Genomic DNA, 26,388 nt, shown 5'->3' on the forward strand with positions numbered 1-26,388 from the left:
TCCTTTAATAATGTACACTCCTTTGATTTGCAAATATTAGGGATCATGGGAAATCAGTTTTCTCAAGGATCGGAGATTGCGTTTCGAAACAAGATCCACCGTGCGGTATCATTAAAACTGTGAAAACGGGACCCGTTAGGCTCCCATTCTATCTGAATCTCGGCGCACCGCCATCAAGATACCAGAGTCGCCATCGCTAAACGTATCAGAGTGTCGACTGTTCCTCGAGTCGGTGCAACTTTCATCGATACTCTCTCACAAAGGATTCCAGTCACACGGGTTCAGAAAAACCGGCAGGAATCACGTAGGCCTCTTCTCTTACATCATATCAAAGTCAAGGAACTATCGTTCAAGGTATCTCGAGAGAGGAACTTTACCGTAGGACACAAGTCTTCGCGGAACAATGAACCATTCAACCACAAATCATTCAACATCCTCAATTTTTTAATGAAACAAGCAAACGATCTGTTGGAATTTATTTCTGGACCTACAAAAATGAATTGAACCACCGTCCAGAAGCTAATCAAATGATTTCTCATCAAGGATTAAACGGTATAACGAACCTAACAGGTCTCCGATCTCGAAATCATCCTGTACACAGGTGGTCCCCGTTACGCAAGGATTTACGGTCCGAAAAGCGTCGTATAGTGTTCAGACAAATTCCTCGCGTTAAAATCCGCGCGCGTAAACGCGTTACGCAAGAAAGAGCAAGAGGAAGAAAAAGGAAGAGCAATTTCGTGACGAAACGCAAAGGCGATAAATAATTCGGAGATCCGAGCTGCGTGGTTGCAAATCTCGCGAGTCCTCTCCGCGAGGGTAAGCCTCGCTCTCTCGTTGAAGAGACTCGGCCCGTGACGAGAGGAACCCCGGAATATTGTTTGCAGCGCGCGCGTAATAAACGGGTCGCGAGACCCTCTCTCGACGATAAAGTTACGAGGCGCGTTAACGAGATGCGCCGAGAGGGCTGACGGGACCCGGTTGCGTTTACGAGCGGATCGTAAACGCCGCCCCGAGCAGACCCGAAATCGGGGCCAGGCTTCTCGACACGCCCACCGCGCGTATTCTTCTCTGTCCCTCCTCTTTTTTGTCTTTATCGGGATTTCGGGGCCCTCAGATGGGAACGGGAGCAGATGCTCGATAACGATGCTGATGGGACTGGTCCCCCCTCTCTTTCCCACTGTCTGCGATGTTCATACACTCCCGGTGCACTTGGGGACCTGGGTGTAAGCATCGAGGCAAGTCCTTCAGTGGAATGATACTTGTTATGCATTTTTATGTTTCTAGACTGCTATTTTGCAAAGGAGGGTCGCCATCGATTCCCATTTGTCACGCTGATTTCGGGGGACGCCCGGTTCCTAATCAGTCTTAGGCTCGGTAAGAGTGTCCGGCGGACAATACGCGAAATTGCCCGTTCCTTTGTTCTTGTATCCCGTCGCAGCCATAAAGGGCGCGGAGGATGGTTGGTGGGGGCTCCCGAAGAGGGCCCGGAGCACGCGGCGTCCTGTGTTCCGCAGGAGCCAGCAGAGAATTATGTCCTTATTGTATGTTAATAGGATACCCTCGCACGAGCCCCTTCTTAAAAATAGCCGGGGTGAGCCCTTCGCCGTCCGGTGGCTCCCTTTTGATCGGTATTTTCTAGTTTCTGGAACTCGTATTTTAGATAACGCCGGTCACGAGCCCGCCGCGCCGGCAGCCTTCGTTTCTTTCGCTTAGTCTTCTGCGAAACTCTTATTATGCGTCATTGTTGCGGCTCCGGCCGAATAAATAAGGATCTTAGGGCCGAGCCGAGTGGCCAGACGATATCGTCCGATCAAAATTATATCGTCTTCGTATCCGCGGACACAACCGGCGACAATCGATGAAATTTCATGAGATCCTTGTCCCGTTTCCGGTTCGACATCCTCCGCTATTCCCAGCTTCCTTCCTTTATATAGATCCGAGGCTACTCTTTCATCTCGCAGCATTTCCGGCGCTGTTTTCTCTGCAAACCGCTTTCTTCCTTTGACTTCTTCGCGTACCACCTCGTCGAGTCGCTCAAAGGCTGTGGCGGAGCTAAACGATTCAGTTTCGGGATTAACCCAGCTGGTTTCACAGCCTGCAATGTTTTTCTTTCGCTGATGGAGGACTTTATTGCTTTTAATTTTCGTGTTTCTCCACTGTGAATACAGTATTTTGAGATTCGAGTGATCAATGTACAACTGAGAGTTTAATAATGCGTTAACTCTTATTCTCTCACATTTCAGCTTTCACTGTCTTCAGACGGTACATTAATTACGAATTCCTCGGGGATAGAGCTTGACGAGTGACCATTGTACATTCTCCAGACAAAGAAGAACATTATATTCATATTCGCTAACATCGCGCCGCTGGTCGAAGATTAGAGAGCAGAGACAAAAGAGGATCATGCGACGTTTCTCACGCGGGACTCTCAGAGTCCTAGGTTTCACTCGCTCCATCTGGAGACAGTGTGAAATTATCCTGACCCTAGTAGCGTAGCATTAGCATGGCCTACGCGAAAAAGAAAAAAAGTAGCGCGCAGTACAATATACCATTAGGTGAAACCTCGAAACCCGTTCTCTTCTAGTAGAGCGGCTCGAGCCCGACGTGAATGGAGCGTTTACGTCGAATTTAGTTTTCACTGCCGATCGCTCCGCTCCAGCTCGGGACTCGTAATTCGGGTTAATTTAGGCTTTACTTTCAGCTGATTTGCGTTCCCTATGACCTTTCCAACAAAGTAGACTTTAGACCAACAGCTAAATCACCGTAATCAGTGATCAATTGCCTCGTGCGCTCGCGAGCTAAAATTAATTAAACGAACTCTTAATGCTCCTTGCAATTCCTTATCACTTTTCCTAGACTGTAGTCTGCGTTTCGTAAATTTGCTCGAAGTCTCCGAACAATGATCTGGCACTTCATGAATTCATTGAAGATCCTCAGACAGTTCATCATATTTTATGAATTTCTATAAGATATTCAGGTACTTCATTCTATTTTATGAATTTCTTTAAGATCTTCAGGAACTTGAACATACTTTATGAATTTCTATAAGATATTCAGGTACTTCATTGTATTTTATGAATTTCATTAAGATCTTCAGGAACTTGAACATACTTTATGAATTTCTATAAGATATTCAGGTACTTCATTCTATTTTATGAATTTCTTTAAGATCTTCAGGAACTTGAACATACTTTATGAATTTCTATAAAATAAGGTACTTCATAGTATTTTATGAATTTCTTTAAGATCTTCAGGAACTTGACCATACTTTATGAATTTCTATAAGATATTCAGGTACTTCATTGTATTTTATGAATTTCTTTAAGATCTTCAGGAACCTGAACATACTTTATGAATTTCTATAAGATCTTCGAGTTCTTCATTGTATTTTATGAATTTCTTTAAGATCTCCAGGTACTTGAACATAGTTTATGAATTTCTATAAGATCTTCACGTACTGCATTGTATTTTATGAATTTCTGTATAAATTCTGTATAAAGATCCTAGTATGAAGTATCTCGGTACGAAGTCGCTCATCTCAGTTTTCCTCGACTCATGAATTTCAAAGTGGAGATCCTGTCAGTCCAGGATCAACCGACAAAGTTGATATTCTCCCTCCCCCTTGGACACAGTAGAAAAGTGGTCTGGCATGCCTCCGTGCGCCGCGCCGCTTCTATCATCTATTGTCTCTTCTTGCCGAGTCTTGCGCACGAGAAGTCGCGCACGTGTATACAGGTATGCGAAGGCAGACAGCGCCTTTCGCAGCGTTGGCGCCGATACCAAACCGGTAGAAACAGGTAGTCCATCTAAGTCCACCGAGACAGACATGACAGTGTCCACCACGCGAACTATAGCAGAGGCGATTTTATGGTAGCGATTGTCCCGACGAAACTGGATTGTTTCCTCGTGTTCCATTATATCTAGTCGCCTCGAGCCTCCGGCCAACTCTTTGTTCACTCTAATTACTGGCCTGAATGCTGCCTCGAATTTCCATTTTCATGAGCGAATTTCGAGAACAACCTGTCCAATTAAATTTGGCGAAATTCGCCGGAGAAAACGAGGACCTCGAAGCGAATTTTGAAAGTCGTTCTACTAGACTCGTTCTATTTATTTAAAGTTGACTCTTTGTGAATTGCTACATGGAATAGTACTTTCCTTTGGAGTGTTGGAGATTATTCAAAGTGTGTAAATTGTTATGAATTATTACAATTTTCAGCCTCGGATGAGATCCCGAGGCGGAGTTAATAAATTTGTGGTATAAGAATGTTTATCGCAAAAAAAACCACGGCTGAAACTTATAAATGTTCGATAAAATAGCCGGTAAACGGAGCCTTCACTTTCTAAATTTTCCCAAGTACCGGCGGCACCGTGCGCATAAATCACAGCCACTTGCTCGATCGCAGTAAAAACTCGGGTAATAAGCCAGTTTTTTTAATCAGCCCACTTAATCTAGATAGAGCAATATTGTCTGCCACCATTAATCACGGGGTCCAGCGCCGATACTTTTGGCCACCGATGGCTACTTTCCCGGCAAAGATCGCTGTATCTCGATCCATAGATCACGGGTATCCAGAAGAGCGGGGGCTGGGAAGGGGATTTTTATTGCACCGCTTTGCACCGCTTTGCACGGTTATCCGGCGAGCATTTCGCTCGGGCCGCTAATTTTATTCGAAGCTGCAACTTATCGTCGTTCTCGAGAAACTAATTGTTGCAAATTACAGTTCTCCAGTGGCCGGGTTTTCAGGTTATTGAATGTTCGCGTTCAAAGTCCGTGATGCGAGCCGACAGATAAAGTATTTTGCAGTCACCTCGCCAGCCACTATGAAAATCGTTGCCCGCCCTCCTCGCTTTTGCAAAACGATCTTACCCGGACTAACCATGGCAAATTGAGTTACGGAGTCGCACGGAAGTTCGCGTGAACCCCGGCCGAAACTCGGCAATTTATGCGAACAGCTACGCTGGTATATCGTCGACGGTCGATTATGCTATAATACGGGGGAACTCGCATTGTTGCACGGAATCCGGCCCGGCTTCAGGGAAAACCGCGATCGCGTTTAGGAAACCTGGTTTCGAAGCCGGAATTGGCGTGGTCGCTGTCAATCAAAGTTTCGTGGAACGATGTTGCCTGCAAATGATCTCGGCTTTCACCAGTTAGCGGTCGATCAATATTCTCGAACTTTCACAGATTCTTTTTTCGAATGTTAGCAAAAATTTAGAATTTTTGCTGCACTTTATGATTTGTTCAAAATTTGATGGGCGACCTGATGCTTTCGAGAAAAAATTTCGTGTTCCTGGGAAGAGGGAATTATTCGTTTCAAATCCTCGATCGCGCAAGCACAGTGATTTCGAGCATAAAACGGCGGAGCGATCGACAATGTGTCGCTTGTAAAATCACATCCCACATCGTTGCGGGGAATTTACGGCAGCCGTCTAACATCGCGTCACAGTTTATATGAAAATACTGTTGTCGGAAAGATAATAAAGGGAATGGGAACGCGGCGGAACAAGCGACGCGAACCGAGCAGAAAACGCTTCGATCGCAGCGAGAGAAGCGGGGACAGGTTCGGAGCGAAGCATAATGCGAGCAGATCGTTGGCCGCCGCTTATCTGGTCACATTAAAGGCCAGAAATAGCCTGGGTACACGGTACGCCCCGTAAATAATTAATATAGCCGTGGATACCGGCGGACAAGACACCTAAGTGAAACGAGTCGAATTTTACGAGCGTTTCGCGTCTCGTCGTCGTCGGGGAAATATAAACGCGGTTCGCCTAATCGCGAGCGCACTTTGCACCGTTTCTCATCGGGCTGGATAACTCCTTATCGCGCTTTCGTTCGGTAGCGAGCGTGCTTTAAGGTGTCGTGTCACTGACCAGGCCAACGCGATTATTATAGATCCTGTATTTTCCCGTGCGTGAGTGAGTGCGTGCGTGCGTGCTGAGGTGCGTGGGCTCCGTTTATTCGAGGAACGCACGCGCCCGCCCCGAATCGTCACGCGTTCGCGAATCGCGTTCGAAATAGCTGGCAGACCCCCTTGTTTTGGTATAGTGCGCGATAACAACGCCGTTCCGCGAACAACTGAACCCCTTTGCCATATCTTTCACTTTGGAAATAGACGAAACCGGAGAATCTATAATGGCGCCGCTGTGAATTTGCACTGATGCCAAAACGCATTCAAACTGCAAAAGTTTCGTAAAGGAGCATAGCGTTACCGTCGGTCATTTCATTTTACAAAATTTTTGACATGCTGCAAAAAATCAAGAGACGATTATTTCTCGAAAATGGCACAGATTCAACGTCTCGGGAAATGTTAAAAAAAATTTTTCGTGGCTGATTCTACCACGGATTTGACGATTGAAGCTTCCTCTTTACAACGATTCCCCGGAAATTGACGTACGATTTTTTGATAGTCGTTTTATCGAACTCCGAATGAAAAGTGTACTTCTACCTCCGGCTTTTTGCGCAGGAAATTTCGAGGAGAGAAGGTGCAGGATCACCGGGATCGTAGATCGTGTCGAACAAACGAACAACTTCGATTTACCCGTGGATCGATGATGTCGTCCCGGGAATGGCAACAATAAGTATTCCGCTCGCGGTGGAACGATCGTTTCGACACGGATCCTTGATGGTATGCGAGCTCGTTAAATACGTTGAACCGTGGCCGGAGAGTGCTTTCGATATAAGGTCAATAGCACTGGAGCGATAACGAAGTGCTAGCAGCGCAGTCTCGTCGCTCTTTTCACGAAGAGCCGCACTTCACCTATTTTAAAACGTGCTCGACGCGCAACAGACGCGCTTCATCGCCGCCCGTAAATGCATTTCCACGAGAAAACCCGGGCACTGAATTATTTTATCGATTTAACCGATGCTAAACGTCCCGACGAAATTATGCTCTTCGAAAACGAAAGGGTATACCGCGTTCGGTGTGCTGAATTTTTGATAAACGCTGTACATAATTCTACATATACGTGTGCTGTTGGATTATCAATAAGTTACAAGCACAGTGAACTTATTGTTTACTGTCAAAAGTGAATCAACGATCTCGGAATCGTATTAATAACCGGAGATTACGAAGTATCCCATTTGATACTTTACTTTTCGTGAAGTAAAGAGCTTTCTCCCACGCTGCGAGATACAGAATAGTTTTATTTTAAACACCCATTTCCAATATGTACCCTCAGAAATAATTTCATAAAATATTCTCACGTGGTTTTTTGGATATTACTGCGGTGAGCAACTTCCGCCACGCTTGAAACGTACTGGCGTGGCCGGGGTCGCGTGTACCGGTTTGAAATCGGTTCGGAACGACGTTAGATCTAATTGGGAAACGCGTGCGGGCCGCTAGGGCCCGGAGACGAATAAACAGCCGATAACGGGCGTGTGCGTCGGGGCCCGAAGAGGATAAACAGACGTCGGGGGCCCGCGGTGTACCCGCTCGCTTAATATGCGCATACTAAGCGACCGCGGTGTGTGCTGCCGATGGGCTCGTTGATTTATTGAAAATCGATTCGGGCCCGACGTGCCCGACTACCACCGGCGCGGCGGTTCCCAAGCCCCGCGACTCACCGACGCCGATTACATAATAATTACGGCTAATGAATTCGTCCGCGATAACAAACCTCGGCGAACCGCTTATCCGCCTGTGCAAAATCGCCCCCGCGAGTCGCATTCTAGACGCGTTCGGCGACTACGCCTTTTTCCGGGCGGATTCCAGCACGCTCTTTGTATTCCTGAACGGTTGCGAGTCAACCATAGTCTTGGCTAGCTTGTGGGAGTCTCAGAGGCTGATATAAATTCATAATTCTGAAGAATAAATAATTCTAATTCTAATAAAATAACATAAACATACAGTAAGGAGAATAACTGATTCTACACACTTTAAATCAGAACAACTGTTTTATAAATGGACTAACCGACTTCAATTTCTCTGTAAGGCTAGAAGAATTAGTTTAGTAAGTGATGTGTAAAAAATATGTTGAAAAAATGCATTTGGACGGAATTGTGAAAAACAATAGTAAAAATTGATTTTTACCTTTGTAGCGGGGCCAATAACGAAAATTCAAAAGATGTGTCTGGTCAACCGGTATAAATTATATACGCTCCGAAAATTTCATTGAAATTGGTTAATTGGTTTGCCAATTATAAACGAACAAAAGTGGTAATTTGTAGTGTACCATAAAAAGTGGCAAGTTTTACCATTTTTGATCGTTTATAATCCGTTAATCAATTTCAATGAAATTTTCATAGCGTATCTAATTTGAACCAGTTGACAAAACACATTTTTTAAATTTTCGGTATCGGGCCAGTTAAAAAAGTTGTAAAAATCAAGTTTTAGTATTGTTTTTCTTACTTATTTATTAGACGTCATTTACTAAACTAATTCTTCTAGCCTTACAGAGAAATTGAAGTCGTTTGGTCCATTCATATAAAAGTTATTCTGATTTAAAGTGTGTGGAATCAGTTATGCTCCTTACTCTAATTCCAAAGCAATTCTAGTTTGACTTTTTTAAACCACAGTTAATCCATCGTGAAGAGACTTCTTTCATCTTCAACTTAAGTCCTCGAACGGTAAAAGTTTCCCACGGGAACACATTTTTAAATTGACTGGAACTCCCGAAAATCACTTGATATTAACCCTCTGCACTCGGAGCTACTTTAACTCGAAAATTAAATATTTCTCCCGACCTAGAATAATTCCATTCTATATGATTTTTTTAATTTTATCGATACGAAATTACAATATTTACTCATTTCACGAGCTGAATCTGTCCCTCGGTGTCAAATTGACACAGTAGTAAAAGATCAATGAAATATCATGGTAAACAGAGTTATTTCTCGATGTTTTTTCGGTTATATGTTTCGCATTAAATAATAAAAATCACGAAGTTTCGAAAACTGTGTCAAATCGATACAAGGGACGGATGAGGGCTAAATTCAATTGCGAACAAGATTCAACGCAGCATCAGTGCTCCTCGAAAATCAACAGGTCTCGGTTACCAGCAGAGCGAGAAAGACGTCCTCTCTCGTAGCCATTATTTAGCTATGACGTTAATAAGAAGACCGCGCTATATCATCGTCCTATTCCGTATTCAAGAGACGCAAAGTGGTCCGAGTGTCTTCCGGAGGGTCTCGTCGACGCCGCTCTCGGACGTAATATTACGTGGGCGGATAGGATCGCGGACACGACCGGGGAATGGTTGGTTTTCGGGCACGAATCGCGTCACGAAGCACCCGTTTCCGAAAGGACAGAAAAGAGATTTCAGTTACCCCGGCTACCGGGGATCGTGTTACATGAACTCGCGTTCCAGACCAAGCGTTGACCTTTCGCAGATTGACGATAGGACCGAGCGGAGCCGAGCGTGCTCGCGCGGAGAGCGCACGGCCGCGGAAACGCCGGCTTCTGTCGGTGAGACCGGCGTTAATGAGCCATCGTTTCGCGCGTCTTCTAATGTACACCGTGTTCCGCAATGTCCGACAAATCATTTCGATCATAACCCTGCAGGACAACGAACAGAAAAAATTTCGATCTTTCATTTCACAGATCTTTCCTGATCCTAGAAATTTTTATTTCTCCTGCAGTTTGTTGCAGTTGAGGCGGAGAATTATTATTATGCATAAAGATATTAGGTATGTATACAATTCTTTTCGTGCATGAATAATGTAAATTTTCTCTCACCTGTTAACGAACACCCTGTATCTCGCGTGGGTGAGCTTAACGGGGATCGAGATGCAAATTCGCGAGCGAATCGCTGCGCTCGACGCTGTTTATTATTCACCAGGTAAATTATGATCGTCGACGGCGTGCCGCGATGATTTATCGCCGGGGAACGCTGCTCCTGGACGCATGCGATCGCGGTAGCGAGATCCACGATCGAATTTTCCGTTCGTCCGATAATCGTTCGTAATTAATGTCCTATCAAAACCGGAAAAATTCGTGTTCGTGCGTCTTGTGTGGTTCTTGGTGCATTTTAAACAGTAGATTAAAAGAAGCAAGATAATCTCAAAATCCATTTATCAATTCAAAAAGGCTCGTATCAAATTCCTGGGTCTGAAACTGCTTTAAAAAATCTAATTCCCCTCTCCGTGCATCAAAGAATAAAAATTCCGATTGCCTCGCGCGATGCGCTTCTCCGTGCATCGTCATCGCCGAATCCCGCTGACACGGAACACGCAATATCCCCTGTCGCGAAACAAAATAACCAGCTCTCGAACGACGATCGTCGACTAATCCGTTTCTCCGGAGCATTGTGAACATCTACTGCGATATTCCCTCGTATACACAGCGCGTGCAACAAACAATCCAACCCCCGCCCGAGTGCAATCCGCGCGATGCTACACCACCGATTCCGAATAAATTGTGACACACATTGTTCATACGAAACTAATAAGCCATCGGCCGCGGCTGCTCCCTCGATGCGGAGCAGAACAGAAAAGAGAAAAGGGAACCGGAGCGGAGGCCCCCCGAACACAATGCATAACAAGCATTGTGTCTCTCCACCGCCGCCCTGCAATTCCATTCCGCCGCTATATTGCCTCTATCTCTTATTCCGCTTATTCGTCCGACACGCAATCTCGCGGACACACTAGGTCCGCAGAGAATGGAGAGTGAATGTACAGGGTGTTCACTATCCGTACTGATTGTACATTAGCTTGTCAAGGGAGTACAACATTTTCAGGACGCCCTGTATAAACTGAAATGTAAGAATCATCTTTGCCGGACATTATTCCACATACTTTTCTTCATAACAATTAAGATCAGGAGGAAATTCTTATGCAAAATAAATCTAGCTGTAAGTTCTCGCACTACCTCCTTTTACACGAAACAACTTCGTAGTTTTTTAGAGGCTTATAACTCTGTATTGGAGGCAGATGGAGAGATGTAGTTTCGTACACTTGTTAAATGCTATCATGTCTCAATATTAACAAAACATTAATCTTTCAACATTAGTAGGTTCCGAGATATAGGACCTCAAAAATCGCTTTTCTCACTGACTGACTGACTGGCATATCATCGAAACCTTTTGGGTACTTCCCATTGACCTACAAGCTTGAAATTTGATACATACGTCCACCATAACAATCACTCAAAGGAATAATTATCAAAGTTTGAAATTTTACACCTTAAAGGGGTTGTATTGAAAAAGAAACATTACGAAATAGGTACGTAGGATAGAACATAGAAGCATAACATACATAAGTATACGTTTTATTAGCTTCGAAGTCGCAAAAAATACTGATGAAAAACACAATCGCTCTAACATAAACAAAAGAAACTGCATCCTCTATAGCGGCAGAAGACAAACGGATCCGAGCGTCGCGTCGCCGGCAGAGTGTTAATCTTCGATACATTGAATTTGGATTTTGTCTTGCAGATTAGAAAAGGATTGGTTTTCTTTGATACCTACTTGATAATTGATGAAATTTCATCAAAAATTAATGAAATCCCAACAAAAACATCCTGTAAACAGGAGCCAAGTTCGTTAGTTTAGAAATACCTCTTGCAATACTGAAAAAAGCGTTTGTAAAAATTAGTTTAAAAGAACGCTTTTTAATTTTTAACAAGTTACATGGTGGGTTAAATCATTCAAACTTGGCCGTTACTTTTTTAAACCAATGGCCATAAAAGGTGTTAGGTAGCGGCCAAGTTTGAATAATTTAGCCCTCCATGTAACTCTTTAAAAAATAAATAGCGTTCTTTTAAACTAATTTTTACAAACGCTTTTTTTCAGTATTACAAGAGGTATTTCTAAGCTAACGAACTTGGCCGTATTTTGTTTGATCTCACAACTTTTTACGGCCATAGGAACTTGGCTCCTGTTTACAGGATGTTTTTGTTGGGATTTAATCTACAAAAATGTATTGGGCAGATCAAATAGACATTTTTCAGTTCGTGAATTGCCACAAAACACGTCCACAGCAAAAACAAGATTTCCGAGAAAAAATCTTACAACTCGAGGACCCTGTGCAGAACCGCAGAACGGCACCAAAAAATTCAGAGCTCCGCCATAAAATCGGCGATGCTCAAAGGTTAATTCCCGCAAGAAAATCTCTCGTGTAGCTGCAACAGTTTCCGAGATAAACAGTGGGCAGTGCGCGGGTTTTGAGGGGCGAAAGAAAAGGTAGAAAAAGAAAAGGTAACACGGGAAACATGTGCGCTCAATTATCCGGCTGCTTGGCTTCGTTCCTGACGATCGTGTCTACCCTACAAATAATCAGTGTCCACACAGGGTAAAGAGAAAGAGAGCTAGAGAGAATGAAAAAAAATATCCGGGGCTACACGACGGTGTACCTGCTTGCGCTCGTCAATCCTTTCATTCACAAGTGCCATTATCTGTCGTACGCTCGATGGACAATCGACCGGTTGAATAAGCGGAGCCTGGACCGTTGCCGGTTGTGTATCGATCGTGTAATGGTTACTTAGACGGTGGACAAGAGGGGCAAGGCGATAATGCGACTCTGATTCATTCGACGGCCAGATTAAAGGTTATCGGGTATCTGTGCGCGCCGCGTGCTTCGAATTCGATGGAAAAATCGACGAGACCTGGCACAGCAACGGATTGCGTAATGCCCACGGTGGGAAATGGTTCTATGGTGGTTGGCTGATCGCATGGGGTGCTTCTACTGATTCTGTCCAGTCAGCGCAGAATTAAATCGAGAGAGTTGAAGAATTTTTCGACGGGTTTTACGAACAATTTGTTGAACTGTTTTACAACATCTTTGCCCGAGAAAGTTAGTAAAAGGGAACGTATTAATACCGTTTATTCGACGTGAGAAAGTTGGCACATATTTATCAATATATTTTAATATATCAAAAAAGTGTTTACTATTTTGCATTTTACTTATTGTGCATGAAATTCGCAGTTTATTCGTTTGTCTTCCAAATTTCACCCAAAATTTGTGCTTCTAAAAACACTCGAGCCAGTTTAAATATTTGTGAGAGTATTAAATCGATTATTAAATATTAAATATTAAATCGAGAGCTCTGAAGAATTTTTCGTCGAGTTTTACGAATAATTTCTTGGACTGTTTTACAACATCTTCGCCCGAAAATGTTAGTATAAAAGGGAACGTATTAATACCGTTTATTCGACGCGTGAGAAAGTTGGCACATATTTATCAATATTTTAATATATATCAAAAAAGTTTTTACTATTTTGCATTTTACTTATTGTGCATGAAATTCGCAGTTTATTCGTTTGTCTTCCAAATTTCACCCAAAACTGTTGCTCCTAAAAACACTCGAGCCAGTGTAAAATATTTGTGAGAGATCGTTACGAAGAAGTTCGTAGAAGGGAACATATTAATACTGTTTATTCGACGTGAGAAAGTTGGCACATATTTATCGAACACACGAGCCAATTAAAATGCCGCTCGAATCCGGGAACCGTGGTGCCAACAAAAGCAATCGACCAACAGCCGCTGGAAACGACAATAAAGCGCAAGCTGAGCGTAACCGGTGATCAATCGCGGCCGCAACAATAGGAATTTGCGGGCGGAACAAGGCCCTTGTAAAGTCCTCGATCACCGCGTGACACGGTAGGAATTAATAACAGGAATTCGCGAAGAAAAGGGTGGGTGGAACGTATGCCAGCGTCGACAGTTTAGTTCTTTCTCTCTTTCTCTTGTTCCATGTAAAAACGTTCGATCTCGCGTTTAGTGGAGTCGTTGTCCCGCCTGTTGCGCGATAAATCGATCGCAGGGGGGCTCGACCTGCTCGCCAGTTGGTGGAACATGTGTAAGCCGATCTGTCTCGACATCCTCTCGCGCTCTTACGAATTACCAGCTGAATGATCCTCGAAAACGTCTCGATGAGAGCCGTTTTCCATTTCGCGAGCGGAGTCGCGAACGCATTCGACGAGTTCGCGTCGCTTTTCGCGATTAATTACCGAACTGGCTGTTCTGGTGAGCTGTGACGGCTAGCGATGGAATGGAGAAGTTATGGAATCCCGCTCTAGCGGTTACGTCGCCCCGGACAAAAAGACAAATTGCCGCCCCTTAAGAATATACATATATATATTTTTTAAATAAAGGTACATATTTTTTATTTCAAATAAAAATTTAATAATTTTATTTAAATTTTAATAAAAGCAAATTTTCTATTAATTGGCTATTTATATTTTTCTCACACTTACAGCCAAAATGGCGCCCCTAAATTTTGGCGCCCCGGACAAATGTTCGGGTTGCCCGCCCCTAGAGGGCCCTGGGAATAATCATTCTCAAAATTGTTTAATATATTAAACTAGGCAGTTTCTTGAAATTCTTTAAATGTTTTTACATCCTACATTTCATTTACTGCATAAAATCTGCAGTGTATTCAAGTGTCTTCCAAATTTCACGTAAAATTTTTGGTTTCGAAAACACTCGAGCAAGTCTAAATATTCGTTAGAGATCGTCAGTGTCGCCTTGAAACGTCGTCACCCCGAAAACCAAATGAAATTACCCAATCCGCTCGAATCCGTTGGGAGCGCGTTTTCCGTCTACTACACTCGCAGCAGGCAATAATTTCTGGTCCATTAAGCGTCTCGCCGGTTTCCAGAAGAAGCGTAATTACCAGGCGCACAGTCTCCGATCAATTTCCCGAACGATTCATTAATTAACTCGAACGCGTAGCGCCGCACGGTTTTAATTCTCTGGTGGAAGGTTGGCTGGTTGTCGGCGTTTAACGACACTCGTGTACGTTCCTGGTGATTAGGGACATGGCGTCGAGTTCAGTATGTATTTTACGAATCCCAATCAATTTCAATGAGCAAACTCCATTTCATAAATACAGTACAATCAAAGTCCATCAAGTTATTCCAAAAGACCTGTTCTTTTCTACTCTTTGAAAATCGATAAATTATGCGGATCCGCGAGCGCAGTGTTAAATCCGACGCGATTAAACGGAAACGCAGTCGCACGCGCTGCATTCCGACTCGTTGGGAGTGCATCGGGGTGCATTGTTCTAGAAGCGGTCGGATGCATCGCGTGCAATAGCCCAGTTTGCAATACGAAGCCGTCCACGCGGCTCTCGCGAATACGGGGATCAGGGAGGATCGGAGAGGATCGGGCCCCCGAGGAGACGCAGAAACACACGAGGTACATAGGTCACTACATAATCCCGCTAGGTACCAGAGAGTACATAAAGTAGGCCCTACGCGCGATTCCCGAGCCGCGCGGCCTTATAAAGAGGAACACAGAGGGACTGTATCATATTCCGTACAGCTCGTACAGTTACATGCGTCACTGGCTCGGTTCTAGAGCTGCAGTCTCTTTCGCATCACTCTGGCACTTGCAGAAAATTTTACTTCGCAATCAGACGACTATTGAAATTGTCAAGATGCATTCGTGAAAAATTCGTTTCTATCTTGCAGAGAGGTTTGTAGCTTGGTTGAACGAAATATTTCATCGAGCTCCCTGAGGCCTTGAGAGTCAAGAGGAAAACGATCGAGAAAACCGTACGACCCAGACGCGGAAGTTAATTACCAAGGTCGAGCTCGAGATAATTTAATGGAGACGTGTACATTAGCCTTGAACGATGGTTATTAGGCGAGGCGATGAGAGGCTGAGAATTGATTCGGCGCTAACGGGCCCCGACCCATTGTACCATTTTACGATCCTATCTTCTGGGACCGACGCCCGTGAGATGAATTTCGTGCTGTGTTCGAGGTCGAATGGATCTTGAGTGAACCGAGCCTTCGTCTGTCCAGTAATTTGTTGTAGTTCGTAAGTTTTATTAAACAATCTTCGAATTTTTACTTGCAAAAATCGTTTGAAAAATATTTGACGAAATATTTTGTGTATTATTAAATTTGTCTACATTTCGTTAGTTACAAATGTAAGTGTGAAAATAGAGAACAATAAATCTAATGCATCCGAACTAGGTTAAAACGATGGAGACTAGCTGGAACGAGGGGTGTGTTATGAACGAGTGCATAAAACAGTTGCATCGGCCGGACAAATTGCACCGGCGTTTTCGCGCCGTTTTGCAACGTAGGCCGCGTTTTATCGCGCGGTTACGTGCGGTTAATTCGAGAAGGGGAATATCGTTAACGAGCCGGTCCGCCGCGCTCGATACCGGTTAACATTTGCAGGAGCCAGCGCTGACACCGACGTGGAAGTGTACACGCGGCGCAAAGTGCATCGGGCGCATCGGGCGCATTACCAGGACCGGCCCACCTGTGTCTACACGATTGCCAACAACGTTCCCCGTCGAACGAAAAAAGAATGGGCTAACCGAGCAACGGGAACACGTGCTCCCTTACGTTTTACGAGTGCTAACGCGATGATGGAGCGACTCACTCTTTTCTCTTATCCCTCTGTTCGGCGCACAGGTGTCCCGAGAATGTCAGAAGCGTTCGACGAGTTCGACGTACCTTGCATTCTGCGAGCTATTGTCTTCATTTTACCGTCGCCTGTTTCTCATCGTCGCATCCACAAATGCAATGTATCTCTTTTACTGGGTAGTCACGTGACTGAAGTAAATGTGTTTCCAATATTCTTTCATGAGCAGTTTTATGCAGAGCTTCGGAGTCGGAGTCGGAGTTTGGGAGTATGTAATTGCTGATCACTGGAATCGGAGCCGGAGTAAAAAAAAGCTATATACATATCGACTCCTGGAGTCGGAGTCAGAGTCTGAAAAAATATATCGACTCCGACTCCAACTCTGGCTCTTTTGTTTATAAATCATTAATAGATTTATGTATACATAAATAAATTGCTAATATTCGATCTACAGTATAGACGTATTGTATATGTACATATATACCTCGGCACTATGTAGAGAAGAAACAGTTAAAGTTATGGTAGTAGTATTTTCTACCTATTTCCTGAAAGTGAGAAAGTAACAGTCGCGTTGTGTTGTTGATACAATACATTGTTAATACAATATTTCAATTATTTATTCAGTTTTATTAAAACTGTTAATTATTTTGAGTACATATTTTTTCAATTTGGAGAATCGGAGTCGGAGAGGTAAGAATTTTGTCTACCGACTCCGTAGCCCTGGTTTTATGTCATTGTAGAAGAAGGGATCTTTAAGAATTTATTTTAGCAGAACTGCTGAATAGTTTCTTTCCTTTTGGTGGCAAAAAGAGTACAGCCAAAAAATCGCCAATGTAAAACAATAAATTGCAATGACCGTCACAAGTTCAACAAAAAAAATCTGCATTCCCTGGTTACTCAATCCGTTCAGATTTCAGCAGAGCCGGAATGCGAATGACAACAGCAAATCGCAGGTCAGTAAATTTTTGGTCTCGGTAATCCCTCGTCGTCGCAGTTACATAACAGAGTGAATGAGAGTGTCAACCCATAAATACACGGACCGATCCCGATACAAACACTCGAGCCGCGCCGGCAGCAGCGTGACGATTATGAAACCGCGTTTAATGCCGGGCAGAATGCAAATGCTCGCTCGATGCACTCGCTCTCGGCCCCCCTTGCATTTCCGATTGGTCTCGGCCGCCGAACGAAAAACCGTTGAAAATGTCACCGACAGACGCGAATCAATTATCCCAAACGTTCGACGGGAACGAGCGGAAAAATCCTGCAACCGGTCCACCAACTCTGGCCGACTATCCATTTCTCTCTCTCTCTCTCTCTTTCTCCGTTTGAATTTTTCCGTGAAAAGCCGATGCGAATTCCGACGCGGTGGATGATGGTTTTATCGTAACCCACTCTCCCCCGTGTTTTTGTTTTTAATCTTTTTTATGGACAGGGATTTTCAATCTGTCCGGGACAGGAGGGAAATTGGGAATCGTGTCTGCTCCAGCCGGCTTGATATTAGTTTAAACATTCGATTCAATGCACATATAAATCAATCAACGCCCAGTATAAATATAAACTTGTTCATTACGTTCGTTCACAAGTGTAATATTTTGAGGAATATTTATTAGCCGAGGAAGGAAAGTCTTTTTCGAGCGACCCTAATAAATTGAATAGCTTATGGTAAGTGCATTTGACCAACTTTACGAAACACATCTCTGAATAAATCGCAGCACTCCATTGCACCGTTCTCTTGCATCGCACGCAAGGGTTGCAGAAAAGCGGTTTAAGTGTATGGAACCGGCAAGACAGGAACTAGTCGGTGAAAATCGGCGCGGCAACAAGTGTCGCTCGTAAACACCGAATCCGTAGAACCGTTTCCGTCGGTCTGCTCTATGACTCGATAATTTCCCGAGTGTGTCGATTGCATCGGGCGCCGTTCACGATTTCCATCGATCAGAGCAGCCGGGTCCGATCCAGCGTCGATCGTTCGACTAATCCCCGGATCAGCCCCGGGGTGGGAGCCTTCCCGCTTTTACCTGCGCTTTAGCGGGCTGAACAACGTGACATGCAAATGCCGAGTGTGCCACGCTATCGCATACCTGAGAACGCCGTGTCTCGGTGTCGGTGTGTCGAGAGCAAACGCCTGATCCGCTTGCGAAATCTTCGACGACCGGCCGAATGAGTCCGGGTCCATGCGCGACCGTTTCTGCGTCGAGCAACACCGACGACCGTTGACCCTTCTTGCACACGGGGTGTCTCCTTTCGATCGCTAATATTCGCCGAAAAAACATGCAGGAGAATGCACTGAATGAAGTAGAATGAATTGAAATTTTTGGAGGATGTGGAGAATCGAAGAAAATAATGTGCATGGGAAGGGAACAGCGTGTCGTTTAATTTTTAAGAATACACTGGTTGCTTGTCTTCGAATTGTGCGAAAGGAATCTCTTAGTCAAAGAGAGAAATTTATCTGTAGCAAGTTTTAGTGGAACCTCGGAGTCGAAATTCTTGGAGGATTGTGGCGAATCAAAGAAAATAATGTGGGAGGGAAGAGCGCTGTGTGGTTTAATTTTTAAGAACGCTATGATTGCTCGACTCCGAATTGTGCGAAAGGAATCTCTTAGTCAATGAGAGAAATTTATCTGTTGCAATTTTTAGTGGTACCTCGGAGTGGAAATTCGAATGCTAGGAATTTAATAAAAATTAGAGTGGATCAATACGAATAAAATCGGTGCGAACAGAAGTGACTAGGACGCGAGCAGACCATTTTTAGTGGTACAACCTCGGAGTAAAAATTCGAGCGCTAGAACTTCAATAAAAATTGGAGTGGATCAGTACGAATAAAATCGGTGCGAATGGAAAAGACTAGTACGCGAGCAGGCAATTTTTAGTGGTACCTCGGAGTAAAAATTCAAGCGCTAGGACTTCAATAAAAATTGGAATAGATAAATACGAATAAAATCGGTGCGAACGGAAAAGACTAGGACACCGAGTAGGTGTGCAGTATGGATGTGCGCGAGCTTTGTCCTGCTCGCGAAAGTTTTGTTACGTATTTCGCTTGAGCACGGGACGAGGCGGCGGCGTGACTAACGATTATCGTTCCAGACGACTTTTCTTCTTTCTTCGGCCGAGAGAGCGTTACGAATACTATATATTCCGCGACGCTGCGGAAGAAAGTGGTTCCGAGGCGACAGAACCATGGGACGGGTCTATTCAGAAGAGTTACTTCCCTCGCTCTCGTTTCTATTTCGCTCGACAACAAACGCGCAGGCCTCGTTTAAACTCTGTCGCTCGATCTTTTTTCCGGTTTTCAGTTTTATTTTTCCTCCGCCTCTCGTTTGCGTTTATTGTCTTCCGCCTGTCGTGTGGGATACCGAATGGATTATTCAGAGGACTATCGTGGAGATTATTGTGGTTTCTTGTGAATCTGCGAGCCGAGGAATTCGAGCGAGCTATGACTCAACGTGTAGACTTTTACATGATTCATGAGTGCGTAATATCTGGCATTACATACATAAATTTGTAAAAATGCGAATTTTTTATTTTTCCCGCAGATTTTGCTGATAACATTTGTTTGAGTAACGAGGAAAGTGTAAGACCAGGTTCAAAGAAAGCCACCGGAGAAAGTTCGCGTACCTTCGCGTTTCGAGTACAGTAATGCAAACTGTTTTTATGTAAGCGTGCACCCTTAGAGCTCCCGAGGAACGATTAACGGTTGCGACTTCCTGCTCGAAGCGAACCTAACCCGCAGAAGAACTCGCAGAAGCGAGGAAAAATGTGTGTTGCGCAATGCGAGTCAGCTTCCAACGAGGCGAGAGATAGAGAAAGAGAGGAACGCATCGATCCACGTCCGAATCGAACGCGACCAGGCGCCGATCGTGACGTTAAACGTCTCGTCGCGACCGAGTACAATTAATAACCAGCTTGGAAACAAAGGCAACCATTGTCAGGAATCGTCTTTGCTCTGCGAGAGGCAAAAGAAATTGAAAAACCCCTTGACTGATGGCTATGGCCAGAAAAATTCGCTTGTAACAACAATACACATCGTCAGACAAATTCATATTTTTGTGGTAATTGTTTCGTTACAGGATGTCTTCAAACTTTAAATGAAAAACGTGTAACGTGAAAAATGAATTTTTACGTCTTTGCTGAAGTTTTTAATTCTTCAGGGAAAAAGTCAAGATCCCAGAAGAGAAGCCAAGGGTCACCAAAGACCCGAGCACAGTCTCGCCACTGTAAATCGATAAACGGCTCTGGAAACGTGAGCCTAGATCGACGTGCGGTCAGATAGCAGCCAGAAAGGGTGTTCGTCGATCGAGGTGAAAGCGGAGATGGTTTTGTCTGAACATTTACGGGAACACCGAGTCACTTTCGGTAATATAGAGATGGCCGATCTTTCGTTCGATTGTGATCGTACCGAAACGTGTGCGGGCAAAAAACGAGGAAAAGTTGATCTGAACGATCGTAGCCTCGTTGGGACTCGGTTGATGTAACGTCGCTGCGATGGCAATAAAACGTAATCGCGGCTGAAGACAGCTATTAATCATGCTTGTGCAGATGATAGACACGACGGGGAGAGTCTAGAAAGAAAGGAAAACTCGAATCAATAATGCATTTGATACAGAATCATTCTCTTTGTGTAGAAATTGAATCGAAATCTTTTTGTCAGAAATGTTTTCAAATGGAAATAAACATCTTGATAACAAAAACATAAAAATGCTTATTCCGAACATGTCATACCTCCACGATTTATTTCTTTGTTTTATGTCGTCCAGCATGAATTCTCCGGGGAAAAAACCATGAGCCTGGCAATGATCCAGCAGAGTACTGACCTTGACCAGCCGAGTGACAGTGCCAAGTCGTGTGGTAACAGAAGAAACGCGTCTAATCGCGGTAATGGAATGCGAAAAATTGCAGTTCAACGAATTTTACTCGCGACACCCAGACGGCTCGCGATTATTCGTTGGCGTGGCTCGCAGACAGGGTGGAATTGAATCGGGGCGAGGGGTTGGCTAACGCTCACGCAATATATCACGCTTGTCGGGCAACGTCTGCAACCGGGTGAACCACCGTTGTTATTCCCGCAAATAACATTACGCCCGCCCCGTGTTTTTTCGCTCTCCGCCTCGCGTATAGCATCGACGAGCTAGAGATTTCCCTGGGCGTAGGGGATTCCGCGAAACCATCGAGAACCACCACGTAAAAACAGAACCGCGACGCCTGCAATTATCTCGGAAAGGAAACCAGATTGGTTTCCGTCGATTCGTTATCGTCGGCGACCACTAGTCCGCTGGAAATCGACGTGTTTCGACTCTGGCATTTTTTATTCGATTTTTCAACGTCTCCGAGGTGCATTCTCGTGAAAACCAAAAAATGATCTTATTCAAATAACGATTTGAGAAGTACATTTTATAAATGTAGCAATAATTATAAAAGTGGCAATATATTAGGCTGGAGGGAAAGTTTTGTCGTATTTGAAAGAAAACATATGTATCTACAAACAAACTGTGTCCACATTATTATATGTACTAAATAAAGGGGGGCGCAGAAAAAAAATTTTTTCATGGAGACGTAGCAGCATGAAGGTTGGAAACAGCTGCATTATGATGTAATAAGTCTAACTATTTAAAACACGGAATTGGTTCTGATGAAATTCCCGAATTTCAGTGGAATTTCTTTTTAATGGAGAAGTTCCACGACATTTCAATTCCCAGCTACAAAATACACGGCTACCGAAGCTCAAAGATCCAATTTCGATGGTTGTAGGTTCGTTTCCCGAAGGAACGAGGGTTGACACGCGACGTGGACACAGACGAAGCGAGAAGCGCAACAAAGTTGCACACTGCACACAGAACAGATTGCGATCGTTCCGAACGCGCCGGACTGGTTTTCTACGAAGGAACGGCTCGGGAATAACGAACCCGGCGAGGAACGAGGAGGAGAGACAAGCCGACGATTGCAGGCGCAACCTGTCATGCGAACCGAGCATAACCGGGGTCAAATGCCTGCTTCGTCGCGGATTATTCTTTTCTTTTCTGAGACGCCGTTTCTACAACGACGGCTGTTTCCTCGCGACTCGTTTCTTTAAGCGGGGGCGTGGCTGCTTGAACGTGAATGGAAATCGAATATGTGGACGGATCTGCCAGACGTTCTTTCAACATTGTTTTAGTCGACCGTTCAGTTTGTATAGGAGAATAATTCCAGAAAATTTACCATCGTTTCTCGAGTGGTTCTCCCTCTTGTGGAGAATTATTCGATATTTGGAAGTACATTCCTGAATTTTGAGAAGAATAAAAATTCTTCTCCGTTCAAATGAACAGAGTTGAGGAGGTTGAAGAGTATCTCTACATTTTTCGTTCTTTCAACATTGTTTTAGTTGACCATTCAGTTTGTATAGGAGAATAATTGCAGAAAATTTACCGTCGTTTCTTGAGTGGTTCTCCCTCTTGTGGAGAATTATTCGATATTTGGAAGTACATTCCGGAATTTTGAGAAAAATAAAATTCTTCTCTTGAAGAGGTTAAAGAGTATCGCTGTATTTTTTTCATAATTATTTTTTCGTTTACGGCGGTTTAAAAAATTCTTCAAGCTGAGAGGTTCTCCAAATCCAACATATTTCTCCTCGATTTTTAAATTCAAGAAAATTATTGATTTTCCGCTTCGATGACCTAAAAGACAAATTTTCTCGGTATGCTCCCAGCAACCGAATCTAACGGTTCCCTACGCGATCAGATCAGGGAGTATCGAATCCTCGTTCCCAGGATTACAGTGATCGCATAGTTTTCCCGGTATCCCCGCACTTGCTTTCCTTTTCCCGAAAAGAAATCGCCTCACGTGCAGAATAGCCTGTGCCGAGCAGCTCGGGGCGCCTAATGCAGATGGTGGTTTACGTGGTGCATACTGCATCTCGTTGCATCCACGGAGATGCAGCCTACGCATATAACCTGGAACACGATGCACGGTAATAACGCGATGCGAAATAGAAGCTCGCCGACTGATTGCCACCGTGTGTCACGGTTATGGCGTTGCCACACGATGATAGAAAACAGCCTCGCCCATTTCATCGACTCTCAATCAGGAATCTTCGTGACTACGAGACACGAATTTTTCTCGGAAACTCGCTGCCACTGTCGAGAGCAAATTAAACGCGCACCCGACCGGCAGCTTGTTAACGCGTCGTTACCGTGCCGCATTCTTCGCATAGCCGAGTCTAAAAAGTAAAATCAGAGTACGCGTTCCATTCATATCTGAGAATACTCCGAGTATCGTCGGGCGAATGCCTCTAATTAAGAGATATGGATTATCTCGGACAGGAGTAATTTCTTCATCGTGAACACCTACAAAGAATTCAATTTAGATCGGGACCAGGTTATTTAATTTGATCGCGGTGATACCGCGCTACATGGAAACCAGCTGTAATTGCTGTGGAAATTGAGATTAGGTTTGCATAGGTAAGTAAATTCTTGTCGCGATGGGATGTTGTTGCTTTTAAATTGCATTCGTCGTACTTTGGTGCCATCTCACACTTTCAATTACGTAAAAACTTACAAAATTAAAGGAACGGGCTGAAAAATTGAATCCCAGGAAATCCCAGAAATCCGAAGAGAAGGTTTGTAGCAACATGTGCGTGATCAGCGGTCTTAAAGGATCGGAATTATGCAAACTCGATGAACTTACAGCTGTGATTGCACATCGAATTCAGCGAAAAAATGGTGAAATTGGTAGGAGCATGTGAAAAATTGATTCGATTTTCTCGAGAAGGTAGTATTGTCGGCTACCAGGAAAGAAGATCTCGATCCAGAAAGGAGAAAGGATAATTCCAGAGTGACTAGGCTCGTAGTACCCTTGATAATAACCGCGAGAGTATGTTTGCGCTAGTTCGATCTCCGTGCGACCAATTACCAGGCAATCGTGTTATGCCAGTAATGAGAGATTACCGAAACCGGAAACGGCCGCCATTACGAAAGGCAAACAATGGCGTGGAACGTGCTCGACGGCGTATCGAACACGCGACCACGGTGGTCTCTCTCGTCGACGTAGTAAACACAAAGGCCGCGACAACGCAACGAAGGCAAATATCAACGAGTACGACGTCACGAACTGTTGCGAAAAATTTGCCAGTGAAAGGGAAAACAAATTCGTGTGGCAATGAGACCTGCGTCTCGGAAACCAGAGCTTTTCGAAGCCAGTTACACCACAATTTCAATCGGTGTCGAACGAGACACTTTGCAGCAGGAAGAAAATGGTTGATTTTCGATTTTCTTATCAGGAGACTTTCTTATCGTTTGAAAACTGCTATTTATCTTGTATACAGGGTGATTCTGGGAACTGGGACAAAAAATCATATGTCATAATTGCCAGTTCCAGTTCCCAGAATCACCCTGTATACATATACCGGGAGAAAGAGTTCGATCGATTAGGCAAGTGAACTTGGAATTTGAGCAGCGTAGGTTGCGGTAAACGGGAGAAAGCTCGCGAATTCACAGTCCCTTCTCCGGATCATTGGCAAATGCAGCCACGCTTCTGCAGAGGCAGATACGTAGCAGGGAATACACGTGAACTGCAACAACTATTCGCGTGCATAGATGCGCCGTGCAATAAATCACGGGACAATCGTCACGGACGATCGTCCGCAAGTTCGCTCTGTGCTCGGCAAAACCGGGGGAAAAAAAAAGACGAGAAAAAGTCGAACCGATGGCTGGTCTTCTGCCGCGTGTTCGACGATCCGTCGATAGGATGAAACGTTGCGAGAGAACGCGACTTAAATCGTTTAAACGGCGAAATTTCTCTCCGCGCTTCCTGCTACCGTGATACAACTACCCATTCCTTACTCTCAAACTCACAAATCTCAAACCTGGGAAACATAAACTGGCTTGGAAATCACAAATGTTGGGAAACGTAAACTGGCTTCAAGATTGCAAATCTGAATTCTTTTCCCACGAAAGACATCCATGTCACTTCCATCAAAGTATGCCTAGTGCGCGTAGCTTCATGGCTCTTGTGTTTGATGGTATGAGAACAGCGTTTCAGAGAGCAATTTTTGTTCATGATTAGTTTAAAATGTTTTAAAAAGTGCTAGCAATCCTTACATGTTCATAGTGACTTTAATAAAGAAATCCATGACGAAAGCACAAGAAATTATAAAAAAAAAATGGAAAAGGAGTGATATGAATAAATGTTGATGTGTACCGTACAAAGGGATCATGGAACGAGTAAAAATTGGTTTGACAGTGTATCGAGTGTTAGGTGGAGGCATTCTGTCCGCGTCGAAGTGCTCGAGGTCCATCGTGTCCGATCAGCCGGCTCGGTATTCCGGACGCTTGTGCACCTGGCAGCAATTATGATATATGAAGCGGCTCCCCATTCTGGGAACATGTCGGCCAACCAGCCAGCGAGTCGGCGAGCCAGCCAACCAGGAGGGAATGCGGCCCGTTCACGATCTACCTTTTCGAAATCGGCAGTTTCGCGAGTCGGCGAGTAACATCGCCCACGTATCGGCTCGATTATGTGCCATTAACCGCCTCCTTCCCCTTGTCCACCCTTCTGTACGCAACTCGCAACTGCCCCCGCACCCTGTTTCGTGCTCCCCTCGCACCTCTTCGTACCACCATGGTTTCCTATAGTACCCCTCCGATTCCCCCCTGGTGTTTCGCAGCAGCCTACCCCGTGGCCGTAACCACTTCGTGCTACCTGCCGAGAGGCCGTGGGCAGCGCGGAATGCGTGTATGCAGCCGGCCAAGCGGTTCTCGTCGAGTATTATCGTCCTAATACCGAGCACCAGAGCCAACACAGCCGTCTTTATTAGCGCGGCTAGCAGGAGAGCGAGGTGCCGCGGCCGGACCGTTGTAAGCCACGACCGGCTCGCACAGTGTGCTCGTGCCCGATCTCGAAGGGAGACCGTGACAGTCGGTGCTGCTCTGTTGGTAGAGGCTGCACAGGTACGCCCACGCAGTTAGATAATTCATATCATTGATATTGCCTGAACCCCGCCGGCCAATGCACCAACAACGCGCGTGCTACGTCACTCGACGAGCTGGAAGATCCGGGGCTCCATGAGATTGGGAATACACAATTTTAGGCTCTCATGAGTTTGGGAACTGATGCTTCTCGGATGAGAGCGATTCAGGATTTGAGGGTTTGATTGCATGGGA

At 44.6% G+C, this 26,388-nt stretch overlaps 2 protein-coding genes across 5 annotated transcripts in view; both read right to left on the reverse strand.

Annotated features, from left to right (window-relative positions):
- Positions 1-26,388, reverse strand: part of LOC143211916 (uncharacterized) — a 353,326-nt gene that overhangs the window by 221,981 nt on the left and 104,957 nt on the right. The gene's annotated exons all lie outside the window — the stretch shown is intronic.
- The window catches only part of LOC143211920 (uncharacterized), a 73,181-nt gene that overhangs the window by 27,768 nt on the left and 19,025 nt on the right, over positions 1-26,388 (reverse strand). The window lies entirely within an intron of this gene.

The sequence above is a fragment of the Lasioglossum baleicum genome, chromosome 9 (assembly GCF_051020765.1).
Source record: "Lasioglossum baleicum chromosome 9, iyLasBale1, whole genome shotgun sequence".
Classification (NCBI taxonomy): Eukaryota; Metazoa; Arthropoda; class Insecta; order Hymenoptera; family Halictidae; genus Lasioglossum; species Lasioglossum baleicum.